Source organism: Mesocricetus auratus, unplaced genomic scaffold (assembly GCF_017639785.1).
Source record: "Mesocricetus auratus isolate SY011 unplaced genomic scaffold, BCM_Maur_2.0 Super-Scaffold_100676, whole genome shotgun sequence".
Classification (NCBI taxonomy): domain Eukaryota; kingdom Metazoa; phylum Chordata; class Mammalia; order Rodentia; family Cricetidae; genus Mesocricetus; species Mesocricetus auratus.
Genome location: NW_024429266.1, coordinates 154,936,073 through 154,963,875, shown reverse-complemented (window position 1 = coordinate 154,963,875; position 27,803 = coordinate 154,936,073). Strand labels below are relative to the sequence as shown.

The following is a 27,803-nucleotide window of genomic DNA, read 5'->3' as shown; positions in this document are numbered from 1 at the left end:
ATCTCACACTTGAGAACTATGTAATGTAGTCACACATGCACACACAGTATCTCATCATTTTCTAAGTTCTTGTAGGCATGAACAATCTCCTGACTCTCCAACACTGTAGCTTATACATGAGAACCATGTGATGCAGTCGCTCACACACACACACTCGTGCACATGATATCATATTCTAAGTGTACCATTTTGTCTTGTGCCCTGTTTGTAGCTCTCCTGAGACACATGCAGCCTTTAGCCACCCAGACTTCTTCCTGTCTCCAGCATATAAGCACCTTCTTCTACATGTACACATTGCTTTCTCTACTCACTTCCTTACTTTCATGGTTCAGCCTGGATGCCTCTTCTCCCTTGAAGTTCTGCTTCTTCAGTTCTGCCCTTGTCAGGGCTCTCTAAGCCTCTCACCCTCTACTATGTCCTGAGCTGTGGTTTCTACTGTGTGTCTGTCTGCCCTTTTAGAATCTAACTTTGCCAAGTCTCCCACAGTGATGTCTGCACCTCTAACCTGGCGCCTGGGTAGTAAGATAACCATTTGTTGAGTGAATGAACAAAGGAAAAAATATGGAGGAAAGTTCGCTATTTTCCTTAATTGATTTTCTTCCTTGATTATGCATATACAACCTTTAAAAGCTGCTTTTCCACAGACTTCAAGGTTGAGAGGCTGCTCAGAAGGTCACTTCCCTCCGAGATTGGCTGGTAAGGCCTTCTTTGGTGACCTGGCAGGTACTCCAAACAATCCTAAACATGGAGCCCTATGCAGCAGCTCTTAATTACAGTCTCTATTGCTGTACCTCCCTCAATGATAGCCTCCCTGTTTTCTGACTTCCTGTCTTCGTTGATGTGACAGCATCTGAGATTGTTGCTTTGGAGTAGCCGCATTCCATGTGAGGATAAATACCTTACCTGACAGGGCTTGTCATTTGCCGGGCCACTGCTGTCAAAGTGAGATCCAAGATGCAGCTCGTGGCTCATTCAGCAATGTCGCCTCTCTGGAATTCCGAGTACCCCCCCATCCTGCCTCCCCTCTTTTGGGGCTCTGCTCTGAGGGGCTCATTTTTTCCACGCAGAAAACAAATGTCTCCTGAAAGAGAGAAGGAGAAGAGGAACCTGTTTTATAGCTTAATGTGTTGTTGATCAAGACTCTCTGTGATACTGAGACCATTGTGACCTGCCTAAGAGGCACTGATCATTAACTTAAAGCAGTTTATAAAGAGATTGTGTTTGATCTCCAAGACATTTGAAATTTGATGTGATAAACAGGTGACCCTGGTCTTTATTTAAAGAGGTGCCATATTCAGATAGACAGTTGAACATCTGCCAACATTGACCTTTTGTTGTTATTTTTATTTATTTATTTATTTATTTGTTTATTTTGCTCTGTGCATTACTCTGGGAACTATTTGAACCTATAGTTTTCTCTTATGCAATGTTGTTTCCTCTATGGCTTGTCTGAAATCAGCCCATTCTGCCATGGTTTCTAATAATTAGAGCTAATAATAGAGTAGACCAGAAGCAAAGAAGCTGATGCTGGACGTCTTCTGGAATGCGTGTCTGTGGTCTGTGTTCGGGTTATGTTTGATGTTGATGAAGTGGTTCTGATTGGAGCTTGTAGAGAGGTCTGTGAGCACCTGAGCACTATCATGACTGTTATCATCTAATCAATGCACTGCCTAAAATTAAAAGAATTTCTTTTTGCTCTTTGCAAAGTCTAGCCTGATTCATAACATTGATATTGATAGTCACTTAATTTTGTGACTCTTTCTGTGTCACAGGTGCTCTGTTGTGATTTGTATAATTTGTATAGATCATCTGTCTATATTGTCATGTCTAACTCTCGGGTACATAAGCTCTCATGGACCTAAAGTACAGACAGATTCTTAGATTTTTAGATTCTCAGATTCTCTCTCTCTCTCTCTCTCTCTCTCTCTCTCTCTCTCTCTCTCTCTCTCTCTCTCTCTCTCTCTCTCTCTCTCTCTGTGCTTGCACTTGTGTTTGTGTGTGTGTTTTAACCTTTAACCTGCCTTATCAGCTAGTTCATTTAGCAAGTGGTATGGTAATGTACAGAAAAGCATCACCACAAACTACCATTTAGATTTCACTCTACTCCCCTGTACTCCCTCACTGCCTCTGTGTCATTGGTGCTTGACAAGGAGATGCTGATTCTTTGGGCCATCCTGCTGGAAGAAGCTGAGAGGCCAGCACCTCTTCCAGTTAGCAGTTTTGCCATGCTGTGTGGGGCTCCATCATTCACTCTTTTCATGGATGCTTCTGAGTAGTGCATAAGCACCCAAAAGTGAGCCCCCCTCTTCCCAGGTCACCTGGCAAGTGTGACCAACCTGGGACCCACAGACCTTATGTGTCTTGGGATAGCTGTGAATGTCCCAGCCTGGCACAAAATCATAAGCTTATATCCTGAAATGTTTTTGCTTGTTTTTTTTTTTAATTCAGTTGTGCTGTACATCTACTTTGTAGATGATAATAATGTGTTGCAGTGTGAGAATGTTACACAGGCCTGGGACCTTGTATCTGAAGGCCTTCCATTGAGATCAGTTCTTCTACTGACATGAACTTCCAAATTTAGCATTGTTGCTCATTTTCAAGTTCCCTTTAGGCTTTAGCTATCTCAGAAACACTCTGGACTAGGGGATCTAAAGAAAAAAAGGTATAACTCAGGACTGGAGGTACCAAGGTATCTGAATCCAGGAAGAGCCTTCTTGCTGTTTGGTCCTGTGACAGAGGCTGGGATGAGAGGAGGTCACTGTCCTCTGTATGAAGCCTTTTCTGAGAATGAGATGTGGTTTGTTACTATTGTAATGTTAGTGTGTGTAGCAAGAGAGGTAGACAGAGCCAGTCAGTGGTGTGTGTTGGTACCCAGTTTATTAGGGACGGAACTCAAGTAGAAACTCATCGCACCACAACCAGATTCCAAGCTCTGGTTTTGCTTCTTTGCCTGTTGTCATCTTGAAAATCAGTTTCTTAAATGTATGTACTGAATCGTAAGCCGTCTCCTCTCAGTAACATATGGATTAGGCCTTGGCTCAGTCCAGGATCCTAATGTATCTATTTGGCAGCCGTGCTAATTTATTTAATTGCTTTATAATTTTAGCTGACATTTTCCATCAAGATTTGTTACAATTATAAAGCCATTTTCACAGTAATTTTTGAAGCTACATTAGAGTTTCCATAGTGTCCTTACCACCTATTATGTCAGAGAAGACTTAGTTTTTCAAAAAAATATATAAGTCAACAGAATAAAATGCAGTGTATTTTACACAAATTCTCCTTGTATCAAGTGTGTTTGGTGGAAACAAGTGCCGGGTGTGTGTCTGCTGAGTTCTCTCCTAGCATTCATGAGCTCCCCACTCCTACCCTTTGGGTTTGATCCCTAGCCCTGCACAAAACTGGACATGGTGATTATATTAGTCAGGATTAGAATCAATGGAATTAATATAAACTTACAAAGGGAAGTAATAGGATGGCTTACACATTGGCTGGGTTGTCCAGCAGTGGGCTGTTTGCACTCTGCAGAGGCTCACAGTCTGTGGCTTCTCAGTCCACAGGCTGGAGGCACTGCTAGTTTCAACCTGGTGCTCAAGGCCTGGAGAGTGCTGGTCTTCAGGGCATGCTGAAAAGGTAAGAAGGCAGGGTTCTACTGTCAGTGACGGATGGTGCCAGCAGCTGCAGCAGTAGCATAGATGCACTTAGCAGCATAGAGTCCAGGGAGTTTGAGCCTAACCTAGACTGCATGAGACCCTGTCTCCAAAACAAACAAAAATAACACACACAAACACACACGTGCACGTGCACACACACACGATAAAATTTAAGATAGGCCATCATATAAGTCAGGGGTTCTCAAACAATTTTCATCCACAACCACTGAGAAAAATTACATAGATATATAAAGTATACAGATTAGCATTTGTTGAGAATAATTCATTAAAGCAAATAATTTTAAGGCAATCATTTTATATACACACACATATATGTATGTATATATAATTTTTTCATTTACTAAAGATTTAAACAAACTTGCCTAAACAAGATGGATGTGGTTGTCCATACATGCACAATGACTTACATCTTTGGTAACTATTTGATAATGCAGGACATAGAGCATTTTCCATGTCTTTGAGAGTTGATTGGCAGCCTGATCTTATGTTGGTGAGTGCTGGGGTGCTGCTTCACACAAGTACATAGTACAACAGAGCATAGAATGGTACTATTCAGTACCATTTCTGGAAGTTTTAATCTCTGAGCTAATCTCAAACCAAAATTCATTGAACCACCTTTTTATGAAAGTCAAGTGAGCAGCTCAAACAGTAATTTAAAAAATCAAACAGTTTAGCACAATATCATCCAAAGACACCGATTTGATAGATGCTGAGGAATGACAGTAGGGAAAATTTAGAAGGCTTTTTGTTTTGTATGACTAAATTATGTTCCTGTAAGGGCAGAAAACCTCCTGTGAACAGTAAAAATGCTGTAGTTTATGTCTTCTAGCTTTGCATATTTGAGCCAAGCTCCCGTAGACAGTGTTACTGCTGTCATATGGGCTGACAGCACGCTCAGTGCAAAGTTGCACTTACATGCTCAGAACAGAGGCTACAGTGAAGTGGCAAAGTGAGGCATGGGAGAGCACGCCACAGACACCGCAGATTTGGTGTATGTTTGGGTTTAATTGTTCACCATTGCATATCCAGAACCCCTTTACTATTGCCAAAAGTTTCATATTCTCCACCTTCAGTTACAGGACCCTATACGTGCTTCAACACACAGTTGTAGAAACTACTGGGCTGGCAAGATGGCTCAGCCAATAAAACGCTTGTCATGAATGTTTCTAGGACCTGAGTTCAATCCCTGGGAGCCATATTGGGAGGAAAACCTTTCTGAAAGTTGCCCTTTGACCTCTTCACGCACACCGTGGCACACAGTTAGCTGCACTCACACACAGCGTGCCCTCATGCTTACTTACACACATGCACACTCACCTGTACACACACACACAATGCACATAACACACTGACACACATGTAAAATTGAGGTGTAAAATAAGCTACGTAGTATGATTTTATTCAATTTAGACTAGACAATGTCTATTGTTCTATTTTAATCATAATGTGAATGAAATTGTTATATTAATGAATGGCATACTGCATTTAAAATTAGGCAGTTTCCTGGGATGGTAGCAGGACTAACACAGCACATGCAGCCCTATATTAATCTCCAGGAAGACTCCTCCCTTCACTTATAATTAACTGTTATTACTTCTGTCTGAAAATGTGCACTGAAGTATTTATGGGTAGATGGCCAGGGTGAATACAACTAATGTCAATTCTTCACAAAAGAGAAAAAACAACTGGAAATATATTGCCTGCACGGAAAGGGAGAGAGAGAACAAATAACAGGCCACCAGGCAGAACTGTTAACAGTGATGAATCTGAGAGAGGGCATATGGTATCCTTTGTATCGTTTTTATTCTTTTGATTTTATAAATTTAGAATTACTCCCAGATAAAGTATTCTTAAAAGGAAATCAAACCACCCCCAATAGAAATAAATTAACCAATTATTGTTTGGGAGAAAAGGGGTGTATGTGCTCCATGTGGGCCTCATTTCTTCCTGTAGTCTTTAGACTGCCCTAGAGCTGAAATTTGGTGAGCACTGTGATAGGTCATGAAGCAAAGACTTTCTGGGAGATGTGCATAGTGTGAAATAAAAATCTATTGTGGAATAACAAGTTTATCTGAAATGTTCTAGTTATAGTGTTTTGTGTCGTCATTGCAGAACTCCTATGAAGTCAGGTACTTCTGTTATACTGCTGTCCTTTTACAAACAAGGACACTAAGGCTAATGAAGTTCACTTTCTTATTCTTGTACAATAGGACTGAAACGCTAGCACTCCATTCCCACTCATAACTCTAGTTTCATCATTAGTATGCCTACCTAGAAAATTAGTTAGAAATAATCATTTTGAGTCAGTTCTAAAGATTTGCTAATGAGATTCTAGATTAATATAAAAGTATTCGTAGAAGATAACTATATTATGAGTTTGTGCTTGATGCTTCATATGCCAGGTTTTACTCCTCTACAGTCTAGTCTTCTCCTGATGGTCCTACAACAGGATACCATTTGTTGCTTTCCATATTCAAAGTTAAATAAGTTGCTTAAAATATCACCACCTCTAAGTTGTAGATCTATAGTGGATCCTCTGCTGGATGCTCAATTTGAGAGAGAGTGGAATAAAATTGCCACTCACTTTGGAAGCACATGTCTCAGAGATGCTTTCTAAATATTGTGACATTGTGTGTTATCCAGGTAATATCTGCTTCAGATTTATCAGAAACCCAATTATAAGAGTTCTTCATTCTTTCTCTTTTTAATACTTTATTTACTGTACAAAATTTAAACACCACCCTGGTTCTGAACCAGGTCTGTGGATCCCACACTGTGGCAAGCTGGGAAGCACGGACATGCTGGCCCAGCTTATCAGACTCAAACCACCCAAGACAGGTAGACCTGTTTCAGTCTGGATCTAGATTACATTTCCCCATAGTTTGAGATTACCATGGGAAGGTTGGCTTTACTGTTGGGAACATTTTTTCTGATCTTTCTCAGCACTAGAAGTCTGTCAGTGGTTTTTCCAAACACCACTTAGTTCCCATCTAGCCAATCAAAAATCACACTTAGAACAAAATCTGTAGCCATTTGTACTGGACACTGGAAAGCAAATCTTGAGCTAAGTGTCTTAAGTTTTAATTTTTTTCTTCTACAAATAGCCCCTGATAAATATTGGTGACTCCATTACCACCTCCACAGAAATTCCATCCTGATCATGAATTCCTTTATGAGTCTGTGGAAGGTGCTCCCTTTGTATTCTAATTGACCACTATCTTTGCTGAATTCTGCAGTGCAGAACTAACTACCTGAAGTTCTCCACAGTCACAAGCACTAGTTGCCGATTTTCATGTGGCTAACTTCCTAGCTGCCAACGCTGACGTTAGAGAATACCACTGTGTTGACTGGACTTGAACTTGACCCTGCCATGGCTTTGACCCAAAAATAAAAGCCCAAATTCTTCTTAATTCATCTCACTAAATAATTAGGTGTGGTGGTACATGACTTTAATCCCAGCACTTGGAGGCAAAGGCAGAATTCTTTGCTTCTTTGTTTTTTGTTGTTGTTTCTTTGTTTGTTTACAAGGTCTCACTCTGTAGTCCTGGCTGTCCTGGAACTCACTATGTAGACCAGGCTGGTCTCAAACTCTCAGAGATCTGCCTGCCTCTGCCTCCCAAATGCTGGGATTAAAGGTGTGCATCACTAAGCCCTTTGGAATTCTTGTGAATTTGAGATCTTTCTGATCTAAGTAGTGAGTTCCAGGACAACCAGAGCTAGACTCAAAAAAAAAAAAAAAAAAAAAAAAGAGTCAGGGTTCTGTTTGTTATGACAGAAGTCTCCTTACTCATACCATAAACAGCTGCTCCCCAGTGTGGTGCCTGTTTTTGGAAGCTGTGGGTCCTTTTAGATGTAGAGCCAACTGTTGAATGTAGTTTATTATGGACACCATGTGAAGGGTATACCTAGGAATGGTTCTTACCTCCCTCTTTGCTGCCTTGTCTGATATCATGCGAATAGCTTCAGCTGCATGCTTCCACCTCTCTGAGCTTGGGGTGCTAGCCTTAGGGCACAGTCTTATCTGCTACTTAACAATTGATAAACTGGAGGGGAAGGCTCTCTGGCTTTCTTGCTCACACTTGAGCTTGGCTCGAGACCAAGTAGCAGAGAGGTGGATTGTTGGTGCTCTTGACCACTGGGCAGAATGGCTGGACAAAGTCAGCAGGATCAGCAATGGCGTCTGCTTTGCTCTATATCTGTGTTTGTCTCTTCATTGCACCCCTTAATAAACAAATACTCCAATTTAAAAATGGGGTCCATATCTACACAGAATTCTCAACAGAAGACTCTCAAATGGCCGAAAGAACACTTAATGAATTGCTCAACATCCTTAGTCATCAGGGAAGTACAAATGAAAGCAACTCTGAGATACCATCTTATACCAGTCAGAATGGCTAAGATCAAAAACACCGATGATAGCTTATGCTGGAGAGGATGTGGAATAAGGGGAACAATCCTCCCTTGTCAGTGGGAGTACAAACTTGTACAGCCACTTTGGAAATCAGTATGGCAATTTCTTGGACAATTGGGACTCAATCTACTTCAAGACACAGCCAACAATTCCATTCTTTGGCATATACCCAAATGATGCACTTTCATACCACCAGGACATTAGCTCAACTGTGTTCATAGCTGAATTATTTGTAATAGCCAGAACCTGTAAACAACCTATATGCTGCTCAACTGAAGAATAGGTAAAGAAAATGTGGTACATTTATGCAGTGGAGTACTACTCAGTGGTAAAAAAAAAAATGACATTATGAAATCTGCAGGCAAATGGATAGAACTAGAAAAAAAATCCTGAGTAAGGTAATCCAGACCCAAAACGATGGTGTGTACTCACTTATAAGTGGATATTAGACGTAAAGCAAAGGATAACCAGCCTAATGTCCACTACCCCAGAGAAGCTGGGTAACAAGGAGAACCCTAAGAGAGGCATACATGGAGCCCCCTGGGAAGGGGAAATAGACAAGATCTCCTGAGAAAATTGGGATCACAGGGAAAGGGAGGGGAGAAAGATAGTGGAGATGAGAATATGAGGGAACAGAATGGTCAAATTGGGGGAATGAGAGGGAGAGAAAGGAAAGAGATATCTTGATTGAGGGAACCATTATGGAGTTAACGAGAAATCTGGCACTAGGACATTCCTGGAATCTACAAGGATGACCCCAGCTAAGACCCTAAGCATCAGTGGAGAAGGTGCCTGAACTGCCCTTCCCCTTTAATCAGATTGATGACTACCTGAATTATCATCATAGAATCTTCATCCAGCAACTGATGGGAGCAGATGCAGAGATCCACAGCTAAGCACTGGGCATAGCTCCCAGGGTCCAGTAGAAGAGAGGGAGGATAATATGAGCAAAGGGGTCAAGACCATTTTGGGGATACCCACAGAAACATCTGACCTGAGCTAACGAGAACTCACTGACTCTAGACTGATAGCAGCAGAACCTGCATAGGACCTAACTAGGCCTTCTGAATGTGGGTGACAGTTGTGTGGTTTGGGCAGTCTATGGAGCCTCTGGCAGTGGGACCAGGATTTATCCCTAGTGTTTGAACTGACTCTTTGGAGTTCATTCTCTTCGGAGTGATACCTTGCTCAGCCCAGATATAGGGGGCAGAGCCTTGGTGGTGCCTCAAAGTGATGTGCCAGACTTTGTTGACTCCTCATAGGAAGTTTTACCCTCTTTGAGGATTGGATGGGGGTGGGGAGAGCAGGAGGAGGGGAGGGAGTGGGAACTGGGATTGGTATATAAAATGAGAAGTGATTATTTTAAAATAAAATGATGAAAAATAAATTGGTTATTATCCTTTTGTGGCTTCTTGCATCAGCTGGCGTCTAATGTGGGGCACAAACCCACAACCCTGAGATTGAGAGTCTCATGCTCTACTGACTGAGGTAGCCGGGCAGGCAAGGCCACACACCCTAGGCCTGGTTCTCCAAGACTATAGGCAGAATGAGTTCCCACAATAGGAACCAGGAAAAATCTACCCTCTGATTGTGAACTGAGACCCCCCATTAATGCTTCCTATCATGTTTATTGTATCACTACATTGTCAGTATAGGTTTATTTGAAAAGTGCATTAAAGCTTTGTGTAGTGGTGGACACCTTTGATCCCAGCACAGGATCTCTGAGTTTTAGGCCAGCCTGGTCTACACAAAGTCCCAAGACAGCCAAGGATACATGGTGAGACCCTGTTTCAAAAAAAAAAAAAAACCAAAGAAATAAAACTTCAAATTCTTAAATTTAAGGTCCATGGTGAACAGGAGATTTGAGACAAAAGACCTTGACCCTTCCTCTCCTGGGCACCTCTTGATAGGTATGACTTCAGTTGCCTGTTAAGTGAAAAGGCCTAGGAGGTTGGGTTAAAGCTTTCAAGGACCCTCTACATGAGCAAAGGTGTTCTCTGACAGCCCTCAGGCCTTTCCCAGGCTTTGCATTCTCATCACCCTGCTCTTTAGTCTCAAACCATCTCATGTTTTTGTCATCACCCCCCCCCCCCCCCACGACAGGGTTTCTCTGTGTAGCTTTGGAGCCAATCCTGGCACTCGCTCTGTAGACCAGGTTGGCCTTGAACTCATTGAGATCCGCCTGCCTCTGCCTCCAGAGTGCTGGGATTAAAGGCGTGCGCCACCAACGCCCGGCCATCTCATGTATTTTTGACTTATGTGGAATTAGGGTTTTCTGCCCTTTCCTTCATGTTAAAAGTGTGCCGTTCTGTTCTTAGGGGTTTGTTTTGAAAAGTGAAACATATTTTGTTTTAGAATGGAAATGAAATAATTTTCAAGGTCCCTGATTGATATCTATGGGGGATTTATTCCTCTGGTTTCTGTTTGTGAGTGTGTTTGATGTTTTCTCCTCACCCATCTCCTAGGACGGAGCATTAAGTCCTGTGGCATATGGGAGCCACAGCTCGTGTATTCTTCATTTCGTCTACTGATTTTAAAGATATACATGTTTTGTTTTCATCTCTAATTGGTTTTATATAGCTTCAGCTTCACTTAATTAGGGTTTGTTGTAGAAACGCCACATCTGTTTCAGCAGAATCTTGAAAGCAATGGTTGCATGAGTGGTAGGTGAAATGTTCTTTAGTTGTGTGGTAGGACTTAAAGTGATGCACCCCGTGAAACCACTGTGGAGGGAAGTTGGGGGTTGGCTAGTAGAGTGCCGGTCATGCTAGCGTGAGAACTTGAGTTCTGATCTCCAGCACCCTCATAAAAAGTCAAATGTGTGCCTCTTACCTGTAGCTCTGCTGCTGGAGATTTGAAGCCAAGGACATCCCTAAAACTCACTTCCCAGATAGTCTTGCTGAGTCAGTGAGATCAGGATTCAATCAGAGATGAGGGTCCAAAAGTAAGGCAGAGAGCAATAGAAGAAGTGACTTGATTTGGGTGCTGACCTCCATATACATAAGCGCGTGTACACACACACACACACACACACACACACACACACACACACACACACACACACACACACACCCCAATGAAATTCTGCCAGATTTCTGACAGTGGAACTCACAGTGATCCTGGGTGACACTGGATCATACTTTCTTTTGAGGACTGTGGCCTTGGGGTTTCATTGAGGTTTTTTTTTTTTGTTGTTGTTGTTGTTGTTGGTTTGTTACTCGGTTCTGTTCCTCGCAAAGGGTAGACACCTACATTATTGCCTTCTACCTTTTGTCAGAATTGTACACCTGCACAAATTCACACCATTCAAGGATTCTGCAGGGTAAATTTGTGCCTTCCCAGTACACAGTAGAGTACATCATGTACAAACCAAAAAAGTGGGTGGAGAGGAAGTGAGGCGATAAGTCAGAGGGTAAAGCAGTGTACCTGAATTCAGTCCCCACCACCTACATAAAAGAAGCTGCACATGTAGCAAATGATTCTAACCTCAATGCTGAGGAGGTGGAGCTAGGAAGACCCCTGACACTGGCTGGCCAACTGACCCGGCCTGCCCTTACTTGGGGAGTCTTAGGCCAGTGAGAGGCCGTGAAAACAAGGTGTATAGTGCCTAAGGAATGGTATCAGGGTCGACCTTTGTTCTGTACATCCACACAAACATGCTTGTGTACCTGCTTGTTTGCACGTGGACATACAAGAGCCATATAATTGGTTCCAGATAAAAGTCTTCTGGCAGCCTCCTTATATCTCCACCTATAAATACTTCCTTTCCTTCTCAGAAATAACCATGATTCTGATTGTTTGTATGTATGTATATATATACACACACATTTTTCTTCTTGAGCTTCATATAAGTATAACCATGTGATATATACGTTTTGTTTCTGTGTTCATTTTTACATTTATTTTTCTGTGTGTGTGTGTGAGAGAGAGAGAGATCTAGAGAAAGATACCTAGAGAGAGGGAGACCTAGAGAGAGACAAACCTAGAGAGAGACAGACCTAGAGAGAGACAGACCTAGAGAGAGGGAGACCTTGTATGTGTTGATTCTTTTCTTCCACTTTGTGTGTTTCAGGGCTTGATCTTATGCCTTCAAGCTTTGAGGCAAGTGTTCTCACTCACCTGAAACATCCAACCAGCCCTTGTTCTGTCATCTTTTTCTTTTTTCTAATGTTGTTCTTTTGAAATGTATCCACATGTTTCAATGTAGCAGTAGTTTCATTTTTCCCCACTGAATAGTTTCTCGTTGTTTAAATAGAGTGCCATCCTTTTCTGTGGGTTTCAGTGGTCTCTAGCTTTTAGTTCAGCCTGATATATTCTTACACAATTACACATGTAAGCACAATACCTGCTGGTCAAAGTGAAGACAGACATAAATTCAGTTGTGGTAGATCTTGTCAAAAATATTTCCAAGGTGGATGTAGCTTTTACTCTGCCCCTACCATGAGTTCAGACCATACCTCATTGTCAAAATCATTAGGTATTGTTAGTTTTGTATAAAAATATTTTTGTCATCTTGGTGGCTATGCAGTAGTGTCTCTTTGTGACTTTTTTTTGCATTATTGCTGATACAAAATGACATTGAGCATCATTTCAAATACTTTTTGTCCAGTTGTATATCTTCCTTTCCTATGCAACTTTGTTTCCAATTTTCTTTTAATTTAGATTATCTTTTCCTCAAAATTATAGCAGGAGTTGAGTTTTAAATGTTATTTTAATGCTTGGATGGATTGTTCAAACTTCTTACATTGCACAGTACACAGTAGTGGCACTAGTAAGGTCAAGTGTGGTGGTGGGTGCTTAGAATCTCAGTGCTCAGGATGCTGAGTTAAAGGGGTTTGAATCTGAGGCAGCCTAACTACATAATGAGACTGTTATTCCCACTGGGTGAGAATAAGACCACCACCACAATCTTTAAGTCAAATTTGAAGCAAGCTTTATTAACTACTAGTCAGGATGATGGACAATGGCCAGGTCCATTCTTGGTACTCCCAAATTACATTAGTTAGGTACTTATAAAGGCAAACCCAACAAGGCTATGTACTTCCAGCCTTAGTTCAGTAGGACCAAGCATACCTTCTGAGGTACTTCCTCCCTATGTAACACACCCCACTCCCCACCCCAGTCCCTACAATTGATCAGGTACATCCTGGATAGTTGGGTAGTTGGGGCAGCCAAGCTTGTTTACAGAAGTGAAAACATGTAGCTTGTTATCTTACATGAACAACAGCCCCTAGGATTCCAGGAATCTGTCTGTTGACAATTAGGGCTTATAGGTTAGAAGCAATTTTGTTTTATAGATCTCTTAAGCACAGTTATTAAACTTAAATGTAACTTTAGCCATCATAAGACCTGTCATATTCATGTGGTGTGTGTGTGTGTCCAAAAAAAGTTCATTGGGGCCTTAAGAGATGGTTCAGTTGGTAAAGAGCTTGCTTGCAAGCACAAGGGCGTGAGTTTGATTTCCAGAAGCCATGTACAGATATCTGGATGTGCGCTATTGATTTGTAATCTAGAAGATGGGAAGGCAGAGACAGGCAGGTACCCAGGGTTAGCCTTGTCTACTTAGGGAGTGTGAGATTCATTGAGTGACCTTGTCTCAATAAAAACAAGATAGATGGCACCTGAGGCATGACCACAGCTAGAGGTTGTCTTCTGCACATACATGAACATGCATGTACATATACACAAAATTAAAGAGAACACTACAGAGCAGGTTCAGTTATACCTGCTTTATAGGGAGACTGAAATAAGAATGAAACAGAAAGTGTGAGAAATCACCAAGCAGGAAGCAGAAAGTGTTGTCTTTGTTCCAGAAACGAAGAAGGCACAGGCAAGTAGCAAATTAAGAAAAAGAAAATCTATTTTTGAAAATAAATAAATAAACAAGCAACAAATAAATAAATAGAAAGTAAATCTATTCTTGTATCAGATGTCAGATTAGGTTCATTAAGATATTATTATGTTGTGGTTCTCCCCCTCACCCCATTCTCTTTATGTGTCCTTACCTGCTTCCTATTCTTTTGTAGTACAGAAAGAGAATGGCCACATGCATAATACATACTGGGCCAAAGTGACTGATTTGTTACAGAGACACACTAGAGGTCATATTGTTTCTCCTAAGAAACTTGTCTTTGCAAGGGACACAAATGCACAGTAGAATCAGGTTTCTAAAATGAGGGCAATAGAATAAAATGGAGATGTAGTGCCCAATTAGAATTGCCTCCCTGCACCGGTAAGGAGCATGCAGGAAAAATGCCTGGGTTTTATTTTTCATTTCTTCCCCCTCCTTTGTTCCTTAGCTTCTCAGAGACTCACTTTGTTCATCTATAAAGCAGAGAGAGTGATGCCTTCCTTACAGCTTTCCTGTGAGGCTTTGCACAGTGCCTGACCTCCAGTCAGCAAGCACTGTATCAGCTGCAGCTGTGATGAGGTGGGTGATGTTCATGGTGAGAGTGCTGGTGCTGATGAAGGTGCCTCATTGGCTAAGAGGGACCTTTCCTACCTTGGCCACCAATAGGCTCAGTGAAAGCAAGCGGAGGCAATAGCAGTTCCAGGGAGTGGTGCTTCATGCAGCAGGAAGAGCAGTTTAGGAAGGGGAAAGGCTCTTCCCATCTGTGAGGAACCTCTGTAGGTGTCAGTGACTATTGGGGCATTGTTCCTGGATGCCCCAGGCATCCCAAATGACTTGCAGTTATGTTTGATTTGTGTATTTCAAAGTATGTGTAAACTGGACTGTAGTAGTACAGTTTAATCTTTAATCTCAACACTCTGGAGGCAGAAGCAGGTGGATCTCTGAGTTCTAGACCAGCCTGGACTAACAGGGTGAATTACTGGACAGCCAGGCTCATACAGAGAAGCGCTGTCTCAGGGCAGGGTCAGTTGGGAGGAGTATCTGTAAGAACAAAATCATAACAATTTGAGAAAGTAGTGGATTTGACTTCAGGCAGCTTCCCTCATCCTGACTTTGGGACACTGAGACATTTTGGGATACTTTGGGACACTGTTAGTAAATACAGACTTCAAATGTAGATTCACTCCCTCACCCCAATCTGGCCTTGTGTACTTGGATAGGTTGCTTCCCTGAGGTTTCCCAATTTTTTACAAACAGGATTGTGCTACGGTCCCCACAGATTTAGAGAGAGGATTGAGACCTGACATTTGAAAATATGACCAGGCACACAGTTGGTGGCCGTGTTGCTGAGATAAAGCCAGGTGCTTGATGAGTAGTGTGAAAGTCAATGATACTTATTCATGAGCACAGCGAACGGTATGAGGGAAGGTGTGTTTTAAGCACACCTACCAGACCATGTAGACTCACTCAGCCTCCTCATCTGTGTGCTGTGGCTACAAGCAAGCTTTGGTTCTATAATTCTGTCACCAAATGTTCTGCACTCTTTAGAGCAATTGCAGTTGAGATAAATCTGCTGTATAACTAGCCTGCCATTGAGCAATCTATAATTTACCGACATAAAACACACTCACCTGCACATTAAGATGCTAAGTGTGATATTGTAGCCTCATTTTTTCCTCTCCCCCTCATTAACTCTAAAGCCCTTCAACATGCTCTAAAGGTAGGTCAGGCAGTACAAAAGGGCCTGGTTGGCCTCGTGGGCTTTTACTGTTGTTGCCATTTCTTGACCTCTCTGCAATGAATGGCTGTCTGTCTGAAGGAAGGCGAGCTTTTCTGCAGTAAGCCCCCAGAAAGCACACCTGTGTTGCATGTCATTTCCCCCAGCAAATGCACATCTATGTTTCCTACCCTTTTTAGTTACTCATTGTAACTGCTTTTCTTCAGTGCATCACCTGTAAAAAGTTCAAACATCATGTCCCATGCTCCTGTTGTTCTGAGTCCAGGGAGGGTCACAGCAGAGCAGACCAAAAGGTATGTTAGCACAGGATTAATGAAGGTTGCACAGTGTTGAGGCTGGAGATATATGGCCTTGTTAAACAGTCAGTCTGTAATGAGGTTCTGCAAATAAAGATTCCACAGTGCCTGAGTTCCTGTTCAATACACATTTCTGGAACTTTTATCTTGGATGACACCATTGTAGAATGGTGTTTCTCCTGATAGCCCTCTTTCATAGATTTCATTACATGAAACTCTGTCAAGTAACAACTCGAAGGAAACCTGCTGGTTGACAAACCTGTGCATGCCATTATAAAAGCTGGGCGAGGCAGGGCAGTGGTGGCACACAACTTTAATCCCAGCACTCAGGAGGCAGAGACAGGAGGATTTCTGTGAATTCGAGGCCAGCCTGGTCTACATAGTGAGTTCCAGGACAGCCTGGGATGATACACATAGAAACCCTGTCTCAAAAAACAAATCAAACAAAACAACAACAAAAACCTGGGTGCTTTCCACCTTGGAGGGTCCTGTCAAATAGCAACAGTTGTGAGGAAATGTTCTCCATCACTCTGTTTCCTTTCCTTGTTGAAACTGACAACCTTTGGAATTGAGTTTATTTCTCATTTGCTTTATGATTCTCCAGCTGACTTAGGAAAGCCTTGGAGTTGTCAATGGGATTGTTTTCTGTAAGGGTAGAGGGGTCACTTCCTCATATATTTGTGGCAGTTCAAGTCAAAATTCAGCTGGAAAACATTTCAAATTGTTACACCCTTTTCCCCTTTCATTTATAGAAGGAGTCAAAGGTTCTTATAAAGGAGCTGCATCTCTGTGGCCCTTACTAATTGTGATGTGATTTATCATCTGTTTCTGACAATATGTGAAAGTCATTATAATCCATATGCAGGAAGAAACATGAATTGTGATTGTCTGTCACGTCTTGGTTATAAGTTGACATAGTACATTGTTATTAAGTTCTTTAACTTTTGAAAACATCCAGTAAGTTGAAGTTCTTTTGTTTAGCTTCTCTTTCCCCAACAATATTTGTTACTTCCTAATTGAGCCTGGTAAATTAATCTTAGAAGAAAATCGCTGTTCGTTTCCTGGAAAAACTTTGCTGCAGGATCCAAACAGTTGTGCTTAAAAGTTGTATCCTTTGAAAGGGGGTTTCATTTTGATCAGTACCTCCTTTGTTCTATAAAACCACTATTTCTTGTTTTAGAGGCACATGTTTTTCTACATTTGGGTGTGTTGATGCATGCATGTAATGTGACAGTTTTCTTTTTTCCTTGAAAACCTATTGAAGATGTTACTTATAATTAGTAACATGTTAAAACAGTTGTTTGTTTGTTTCCCCAGTATCTCATGTATCCTAGGCTGGCCTTAAATTTACTGTATACTAAGCATGACTTTGAGCTCCTAATCCTTTTGTTCCCCCGCCCCCATATTCTGATTGCTGAGTGTTGGGATAACAGGCATGAACCACCACATCCAATTAATGCATTACTAGGAATTGAACCTGGACTTTGCACATACTAGGTAAGCACTCTATCACCTGAGCTACATTCCCAGCCCCCAAATAAGGAGAGTTTGGTATTGAAAAAAAAGCTGCCCTGTACTGTGGTCTTAAAAATGTCTTTCTAAACTCAAATGTTAAAAATAAATGGCCAATGTGATATGTAAGACTTTCAGATGATAGATCAAGTCGTGAGTGTGACAGGAATTAGAGCTGTTATGAGAGGGCTTAAGAGAATATGTTTTGGTCCTGTCTTGGCTCTGCTCGATGATGACCCAGTGTTCATCCTTCTGACCATGCAGACACAAGCTGCCTGCCATCTTAGGACAGGTTTCCTGTGAGACTCCCAAGTCCATTGGCAACTTGACTTTGAATTCTCCAGTTAACAGAACTGTGTGATACAAACTTTACAAATTTCTGCTTCTTACAAACATCACCACAAATGGACTAAGACTTAGACTATTTATTTTTGTTACCTGTACTTTGAATTTGTATGTTTAGACTGATAGATCAGCATGTGGATGACTTTAGCTCAAAGGAGTTGCCTTCCAGTGTCAGTTACCCAGCCCCTTTTCTACCTCCACGCCTCTATCAACTAGCAAGAAATTCAGTCCACATTTTTAATGAATACCTTAGGGTTTTCCATTCCATATAATTATCAAGTTAAGCTTATTGTACCAGTAACATAATTTTTTTTATTAAAAATAAAAGCACAAAAATTTCATGTGACCTTCATAATACCATGTGTTTACTTTTTATCAGAAAGCTGTGGACGGTTATTTAAATTCTCTAAACATTTTCCTAGCAAGTATGAGATGTCTGAGCTTCCAGCACCCAATCCCTAATACACACAACATATACACGAATATTTGGGGGCTTGATGCAGTCTAGCTATACAGCTCAGTACTTGCTCAGCACAAGTACCTGAGTCCAGTTCATAGCACTGCAAAACCAAAATGAAACAAAAATATCCCTCCGAGATCCTTTGCTAGTAATTCATGAATATGTTCTGAATTGCCTTTTCCTCACTGTGACAAATTAGCTGAAAAAAGTCAACCTAAAGGAAAGTGTAGCTGGAAGTTTCTGTGCCACCAGCTGCTCCCAAATAAACACAGTGAGGCTTATATTAATTATAAATGCTTGAACAATAGCTCAGGCATATTACCAGCTAATTCTTGCATTTACATTAACCTGTATTTCTTATCAGTGCTCTACCACGGGGCTTGGTGCCTTTTCTCAGTACTGTATTCTCATCTTGCTTCTTCCTATGTCTGCTGACAGCTCCTCTGACTCTGCCCTTCTTCATCCCAGCATCCTTAGTTTGGTTATCCCTCTTATGCTTCCTGCCTGGCTACTAACCAGCCAGTTCTTTATTAACTGATGAGAGCAATACATATTCACAGTGTACGGAAGGATTATCCCACAGCAGGAAAGGGCTGTTTTGGCTCAGTTTCGGAGGGTTTTGAACCATGGTTGTTTGGTGCTTTGGGGTCTGCAGTGCATACAGTAGGACATCACAGCAGAGCATGTGGTTGAAAAGATCTCATATCATGGAGACTGAGAAGCACAGAGGTGAGAGGGAGACACAAGGGTCCTAATGTCTTCAGCAGAAAGAATACCCCTAACAACCCGTCTTCCTTTGCCACTCCTCACTTCCTGCAAGTTGCCTTTCCTCCTGGTGGTGCCACAGGCAGGCAACCACATGTTTAGCACTTTGGGGGATGTGAGGATCCAAACCATATCATGTATGAGCACATAAAAGACACATAATATAGGGGCTGGAGAGATGGCTCAGTGGTTAAGAGCACTGGCTGCTTTTCCAGAGGGCCCAGGTTCAATTCCCAGCACTCAAATGGCAGTTCACAACTGTCTGTAACTCCAGTTCCAGGGGATCCGGCATTCTCACACAGACATACATGTAGACAAAACACCAATGTATTGTGAATAGAATGCATACAATTCATGGAAAATAAAAATAAATACAATTAAAAAAAGACACATAGTATTAGCAAAGAATATGCATTGAAAGGGATTATATAACGAGCACCACACTCTTAAAGGCTGCATGTGTGTTATTTGCTTGTTTGTTCCAGTAACTGCATACAGGGAGGAGAAAATAGTTATTTCATTTTGTTGTTGTTGTTGTTTTTGAGACAGAGTTTCGCTGTGTAGCCATGCTTATCCTGGAATTCTCTCTAGACCAGGCTGACCTTGAACTCACAGAGATCTACTTTCCTCTGCTTGCTTCGAGTACTGGGATCAAATGTGAACACCATCACCACCCAGCAGGTTCTTTCATGTTAACTGCACTGTTTTCAGTCATTCCTCTCCTTCGGTTTTATGTTGTTTGTTAAGACAGTTTTATTAGTATATTATTCCAGAAAAATAACTCATCTGTCTAGGTTTTCAAATTACTAGAGTTATATATGACATTCTCCTACACATTTTTCTACGTATAATGCTTTACCTTTTGTTTTTGAAACTAATGACATGATTTCTCCTTTCTCTGCTCATGATTTTGTTTTCCAAAGATCTTTTTCTTGCCAGGCGATGCTGGCACACACCCTTAATCCTAGCAGTTGGGAGACAGAGGCAGGCAGATCTCAGTGAGTTCAAGGCCAGCCTGGTCTACAAAGCTACAAAGTGAGTTCCAGGACAGCCAGGACTGTTAGACAGAGAAACCCTGTCTTGAAAAACCACAAAAAGAAAAAAAAGCTGGAGAGATGGCTCAGATGTTAAAAGTACTGACTGCCTTTCCAGAGGATCTGAGTTCAATTCCCAGCAACCATATGATGGCTCACAACCATCTATAATGAGATCTGGTGCCTTCTTCTGGCCCGCAGGCATACATGCAAGCAGAACACTGTATACATAATAAACAAATATTTTTTTAAAAACTGGACGTTGGTGGCACACGCCTTTAATCCCAATACTCAGAAGACAGAGGCAGGCGAATCTTTGTGAGTTCAAGGGCGGTCTGGTCTACAGAGCAGGTTCCAGGACAGTCTCCAAAACAATACAGAGAAACCCTGTCTCGAAAACCCCCCCTCCAAAAAAAGAAAAGCCTTTTTTTCTTATTGCCTGTAGTTTCTTGTCTGTATTTCTACTTTTAATGTCATTATTCTTACACCATACATTTTAAAATAGCCTCATTGAAATGTGTCACCCATTTCTTAAAGACTTGTGTTTTAGTTTATAGCTGGCTCACTGTATCCATGCATTCAAGCAACTTCACATTCTGTGTGACACTCACAGTGGATGTTTCTATCTGAGTATTAATGACTTTTTTTTCCTTGTCAATATTCTCAAAGCAACACAGTTTAACAACTCTTGGCTATTATAAGTAACCCAGAAGTGACTTACATTATTTGAAAGGTCTAAGTTATGAACACATACATATTTTTAGACTGTTTACATCTTTTTGATGATTATGAATAATACTACCAGAAATACATTGTATACGTTTTCATTTTGGCATGTATTTTCATTTCTCTTGGATACATTGTATGAAATGAAATTATTCGGTCATATCATAAATAACTCTTTGAACCTCTGCCAGACTATCTTCCAAGATGGCAGCTCCATTTTATATTCCTACTTGAGAATCTCATCTTTGCTAGTTGTCATTTTGATTAAAACGTCTTCCTGACTATGAAGTGATATGTCATGATGGTCGTGACTTATATTCCTGATGGATTACCCAATTACACCGAGCACATTCTCATGTGTTTATTGGTCACTTGTGTATCATCATTGGAGGACTGTCTGTTTAAATCCTTCACTTGTTTTTCAAATGGACTGTTTGGTTTTGTATTACCTAGTTGTAGAGGTTCTTCATATATTTTCGATATAAGTTCCTCATCAGATATGATTCAAAAATATTCTCTCCCATTCTATTGATTCTCTTTTTCTTATCTTGATAGTATTATTCTCAGGGAATAAAGGGACCTCTTCAATTTTTACTGTGCTTAATTTGTGTGTGTACACTTTTAGTATCATTGCCTAACCTAGGACTATACATTGATAACTTCTGAGAGTTGTATCAATTACTGTCATCTCTTTTGAGTAAATCTTTGCATATGGTGTGAGAAGGGGGCAGCTTTATTCTTTTGCATATGAATATCTAATACTCCCAGCACTGTTAGATGATTTCTAGACAGTTTTAAAGTTTATCTTTCCTGTTTATAGCTTCATAAGTAGAAAGCATAATTCAGTTGTTTTCTTTCATTCTTTGATAAGTATAGGTAAGGTTGCAGTTTCCTTCTGTGTGGGTGCCTACGCCTATCCTGCAGATTTTTTTTTTTGGTCTTTTTATTGTTGATGTCTATTTTTATTTTATTTTTTTGGTTTTTCGAGACAGGGTTTCTCTGTATTGCTCTGGAGGTTGTCCTGGAATTCGCTTTGTAGACCAGATTGGCCTCGAACTCACAGAGATCCTCCTGCCTCTGCCTTCCAAATGCTGGGATTAAAAGTGTGTGCCACCAACCCCCGGCTGTTAATGTCTATTTTTACTAGAACTGCATTCTAGTTAGTGAATGTGGCCTGGGTTGTCATTAAACGTAATTTTATCAAAGGACAATTCTATTGTAGTTACTACAAAGCCTCTCTTCCAAACTCAGATTGGTTATGCCTGTTTTGGTATATACTAAATAAATTTGATAGAAAGACATATGAAGACTGGGTGTGGTGTGGCTGAGCTGTGGTGTCAGGACACAAGAGGCAGAAGCAAGTGGATTGAGATCGAGTTCAGGGTCAGCATGAACTAAATAGTGAGATCCTGCCTTACAATAACAAACCAAAACAGAAGAATATGTTCACTAACTATATCCTGGCATGGTGGTGCATATCTATAACCCAAGGACACCAAAGACAGAGTCTGTGGGTTTGCTGGAAGTTTGAAACTTGCTTATTCTACATAGAGAACTCCCAGCTATCTAGAGCTACATAGCAAGACCGGAGATCTCAAACTACCCCACCCCCACTCCCACCCCCAAGGCATATTCATAGAAAGCAGTTAGCAGATCCACACCTGGAAGGTAAGGGCCTAAGGTGGTTAGTGTGATAGCAGTAACATTAAGCCTGACTCTGTGCCAGACTCACCCATGGTCTGCATCTGCCCACTAGACATTTTCCCTGCCTCATGGGGTGCAGACTCTCCATTCTTCCTTTTACAGGAGACAGAGTAGAGGCGTGGCCAGGAGAGGCTGTTTGCCCCATTAGTCACAGGAGAAAGAGGCAAAGTGGCTATTGTGCCTGTTTGGCCCTACTTCCCACCCTAGAGACCAACCTGCACTCCTGCCTCCAAAGTGGTCATCCTGTTTGCTTGATCTGGTGCTAAACGTTTGCTCAGAGAGAAACCCCTGGGCCTCTTCGCACAGCTGGTTAAAATGTTGATAGAAAGCCATGTCTACACCTCATTGTTACTTTGAACTGATGACCCTGGGTCCAGAAATCAGGTAGCAATGAATGAAGAACCACTACACTGGTTCTTATGTTGTATATGTGACCAGAGTGATTTCAAAAGACACCCTGTGAAGCATCTTTCCTTATTTCTGCTGGAGACCACTCGCTCTCTGTAAGCCTGGATTTGTGAAATTGAGGGTGTACTTTCTGATAAACCTTGAGCAGGTATCTTTGCCTCCCCTTGTGTTTCTCTTATACAGAGTCTGGTCTTGGACTAATTGGAAATCATTTTGATTTGATTTTCTTTTTTCTTCTGTCTCTCTATCTCTGTGTCTGTCTCTATCCTTCTCTTAGAGAGAGAACATGAGGTTGGGTGCATAGGGAGATGGAGAGGGGAGGATTTGGAAGGAGTCGGGGGAGGGGATAGAATGTTATCAAAATATATTGTATGAGATTTTTAAAATTAAATTTAAAAATATTTATTTGTTGCCATTAGGGATATTTCCCAGGTAAATAGGACTGTTTTTCTCACACTACTGGAGACTGACTGCATAAAATTTCTTTCCTTATTTCATAAAGAGGGTGAGTTTGTTGTTTTGTTACCTTTGGCACAGTCTCTGCAGCTTCATTGCACTAAAACAATTTAATTTATACTGTACAATCATCTTCTTGTGGAGAACTAATAAAATATAAATTCCAGTTTTCAATGTAAAATTGTGGCTAAAGACTTTGAAAATGTTATGTGATACTTTTACGTTTGATGATTGCAGAGGATGATGTCAGTGCTTACACATATGATGTGCAAGGTTGATTAGGAAGCTACTCACTGAAGTATTGTTTCCCTCAAAATGTAAACTCGTTCTTTGTATTTGGCTTCTAAGTCCTCACCTGCCAATGCAGTAAGCAGTAATCTGGAATGAAGCTTTAAAAAAAAGTTTCACTTTTTCTGGCAACCAGAGTGGTGCCCCAACCCAGGACTCTGCATTTAGATAATTGGAGGAGTCCTAGATCCATTTTACAGGTCCTCCCCCAAAGTAAAGGGTGTGTGTTTTGTGCTAGGCTTAGTGTCACAAGCCTTTGATCCAAGCACTTGAGAGGAGAGGCAGGCGTGGTTCTCTTGGAATTTGAGGCCAGCCTGGTCTACATAGTGAGTTCCAAAAAAGCATGAGCTACATATTAAGATTATGCCTCAAAAAACAAAAGAAAGAAAAAGGAACAAACAAGTGATTAGAAATGCTTTGTAGGGAAAGTGTTGTAATAAATAGTAACAGCAGATGACATACAGTGATCCTTTTTTCTGTATGCATGGGCTGTAGACACTTAACTTTCGTGTCTTCACCAGTTTAAAAAACCGGAACAGAAATAGTGATAAAGGTGATACCTGATATTGACCTCTGACCTCACATGAACACACACATGTGAACATATACATTCATACACACAGTGACTACTATCATGTGGGAATAATACACAAAAAGTTCCCACCACAGCATAAGGAGAAGTGGACTTGCATACACAGAGCCTAATTCCATGTTGAGTCTTCCAACCATAGGTGACCACAGGAAGAGGAGCATTAGAAATGCTGTCTTGCCATTCCCTGGGTTGTTCAAAAGATCATATTTCCAGGAATACAGTGTCAGGTTCCTGCCTAGCAATTGAGGAGAAGCATACTTTGTTTTCCTCATTAGCTCTAACATTTAGCTGGTCCTGCATCCCAGGCAAAGTTCTGTTTCCAACTATCTTACCAGGGGGCCGCCCTGTCAATTTTTCTCTTACTTTTTCAAATACTTTGCTATCATTTACTTTCATCCTCTGTCCATTTTTTTCTCATCATTCTTCATCTCAAAGTTTTAGATTCCCTATCTCCTGTCCATACTTTAGATAGGCTAGTGTTTGTTTGTTGAAGACAGGGTTTCTCTGTGTAGACTCACCTGTCCTGGAACTCATTTGTAGACCAGGTTGGCCTTGAACTCAGAGCATCTGCCTGCCTCTATCTTCTGACTTATGGGATTAAAGGTGTGTGCCACCAGACTAGTATTTACCTCTTGACAGTTCCTTAGATGTGACCCTGGAGGTGGCAGGTGGTTCCTTCTTTTGAAGTCAAAGGCATACTCTGTGGTGCTATCCCCAACTGCCAATAGAAAATATTTACTCTATGGAGTTCTAGGTCTCTAAACACTTTCCCCCCTCACTGAGGTGGGCTGAGGATGCTGAGCTAGCAATAGGCCTGAGATCAAACCCCTGAGTTTGAGTGCTAAGGAGATGACTAACAAAATGCTGGTTGCACAGGCATGAGGACCTGAGGTCCCAGCTGTCTTCCAATAGCCAGGTGCAGCAGTGTGCACCTTCAATCCTAGTTCTGGGGAGGCTGCGCAAAGGCGTCCCAAGGGGGGTTACTGGCCAGTTAGTCCAGCTGAACTGGTGAACTTCAGGTTCAGTGATAGACCCTGCCTCAAAAATGAAGCTACAGAAATGATTGAAGACGCACCTTCGTGCCCCCCCAACACCAAGAAAAGTAAGTTTGAATACAAGGTGGTAAGCCCCAAAGAACTTGTTTCTAAATGGGATTCTACCTTTAATTTTTTTTTTTCGAGTCATCTGCTTGACGGGGAATCCTTCAAATTATCATTCTCCACTCCATCATCTTTAACTCCAAGAAAGTTATTTCAAATGTAAGAATTATTTCTGTGGAATTCCTTTCGAAGTTAGGAGAAAAGCCAAGGAAACTTGGGAGACATTTGTCCCTGTTCTTGAGAGTCACCCACCTTTCCTTATCATACCCCCAAGCTTTCACCCATCTGTCCACTCAGCTGCCAGTCCTTACAAATGGGGCAACCCGATTTCCCGCCTTTCCTTGGCCAAGGGATCTCTAGGACCAATCGGGTGGTGGGGACTTGACATGTCCTGGTAGGGGAGCTAGCTGGGTCCCGCCCCCTCCCGCCCCCTTCACAGGTGCAGCCCTAATCCCCCCCTGGCCTAGATATCCGGCAGCCTCTAAGAACCCGGGCTCTGTGATGTAATGCGCTTTTTTCACACTCCCGGCTTAAATACAGATGGAAATTGTTGTCATGTGTTAGAAATGTCGCCAGTGATATAAAAGGCGCAAGCTTGAGCATCTTCTCTCCCTTGTCGCACATCAGCTGCTCCTCCAGCCAGAGCCCGTGCCCTGGAAAACCCACTCGGTGGTCAGGTGGCCGAGGAGCCCCCAGATATCTTAGGAAAGGGTTCAGATCCCACTCCCCACCCCCGCCTCTCCATACAGCCGCTGCGGAGCCGAGGACCAGCGTGGTGGGAGGCTCTTTCAGGCGCACAAAAGGAAGGATTAATCTTGGCGATTGGCTGGGCTTTTACAGGCAAGTACAAGTCCACAATCTTCCCCCGGCCGTCCCCTGCCCACCTCTGGATTCGAACGCTCGGCCACTGGAGGAAGGCTAAGATCAGGCGGACGGCGACGGGGGGCGCCTGCCACCGGAGGTTTGCGCTTGGGTTGTGGGAACATCCATGGAGGTGAAGATGCCATGTGTGGTGTGTAGACCAGGGAGGAGGGAGACTGGGCCAGCTTGGGAGGGCCAGATGGCCGAGGCTGCGTTTTAATTCAACGGGCAGGCAGGCCCCGTTTGGCTGGGCAGGGTGGGAGGAGAAGCCGGGAAGGAAAAAAAATCAGAGGTCAGTGGGTAGGGAGAGGCTGGGCTCCAGAGCAGATGCCTGGCGAACAATAGGGCTTTTGAAGGGGATGCTGGAGGAAGTGTGGCGTGCGCTTTGTATTGCCTCCTCCGCATTGCAGGTTGGAATCGGGCAGCTAAATTTTAATGAAGTGCATTCCAAAGTGTGCTAGTCAGCCTGGGCTTGGGGAACCAGAGCGGGGGGGCGGCCCCCAGGCTTTGCTGAATGGGGACCAGGGTTGGGAGGGGGAGGGGGACCGCCGAAATGAGTTCCTGATGGATGGTAAAGGAGGAGATGAAAGCTTGCTCAGTGTGGAGGGCAGGAGAAGGGGAGGGGGAAAGCCTTAGGCCCCCGTGCATATTAATAGGCTCCAGCAGGTGTTGGTAAATGCGTGTTGCAGCATTGTTCCGGCGCCCAGGCTGGAGTAGGCGGGGAGACAGAGAGCTGCTTCTCCTGACGGTAGTAGGCAAATGCCTTTGCACTTTGGAAGGTCTTTGTAAGCTCTCAAGAAAATAAAGAAGGAAACGACCACCGTCCCCTCTTTCCTTTCCCCCAGTTTTAAAAGAAGGAATGTGCATGCAGAAGGTTTTTTAAGTTTGCTTCCTGGAAATTAACATGTGTTTGTGAGAGCTCTGTCTCATCTAGGTAAGGTATGCTTGTCTGTGGGCATCAGTAAATAGAGGAATCTGGAGTCTGGCTTGTGAGTGCTTGGGATCTGAAGGGCTGTTCTCCCTAGCTGGTTCTTAACGGGCCAATCCTGAAAGGCTGGGATCTTTATTTGTTAAAGAGGCAGGAGGGTGTACCTTCCTCTTCTCAAACCCTAATCTGTCTGACCTGAGTACCAAGGGGGCAGTGAAGTGTGCAAGGAAGCTGTCTCAACCACAGAGTTGGCCTTCCACACAAAGGGAGTGGATTTGTGTCTGAACTAAATGGTTTTTGAGGGTATGTGTTGTTTATTTGTAAGGATTAGGAATAGGCCCCTTTCTCTTCCCAAGAGTTGACTATGCCTAGAGCCCTCTCCATTGAGAATCATTTAGGAGGCTTTTTAGTTAGGACTGTGCACTGGTCAAATAACCCTTGCTGGTTTTGTTGTTTGCTTGCATGCTTGTTTTTACTACTCTTGACTAGAACCTATTCAGTGTTTTCAAAAGCTTCAGACGTAGTCATTGGAGGTTCAGATGAAAACTGAAAGCTTTGCAGAGGAAGGGGTGGGTGACTTTTATGTTGAAAATATTTAACTGTGGTATTATATATAACTGCACATTTTAACATAGACTAACATTGCCTTTTGGG

The 27,803-nt window shown here is 42.2% G+C and overlaps 1 protein-coding gene across 19 annotated transcripts in view; it reads left to right on the top strand.

Moving 5' to 3' along the window:
* Positions 1–27,803, top strand: part of Magi1 (membrane associated guanylate kinase, WW and PDZ domain containing 1) — a 612,472-nt gene that overhangs the window by 360,389 nt on the left and 224,280 nt on the right. The window contains exon 1 of one of the 19 annotated variants that reach the window (XM_040737563.1): positions 25,973–26,200. The exons of the other annotated variants lie outside the window; for them this stretch is intronic. The gene's annotated coding sequence lies outside the window, so the exon portion shown is untranslated. Of the gene's footprint in view, positions 1–25,972; positions 26,201–27,803 lie in introns of those variants that run through there. 19 annotated transcript variants of the gene reach the window in all.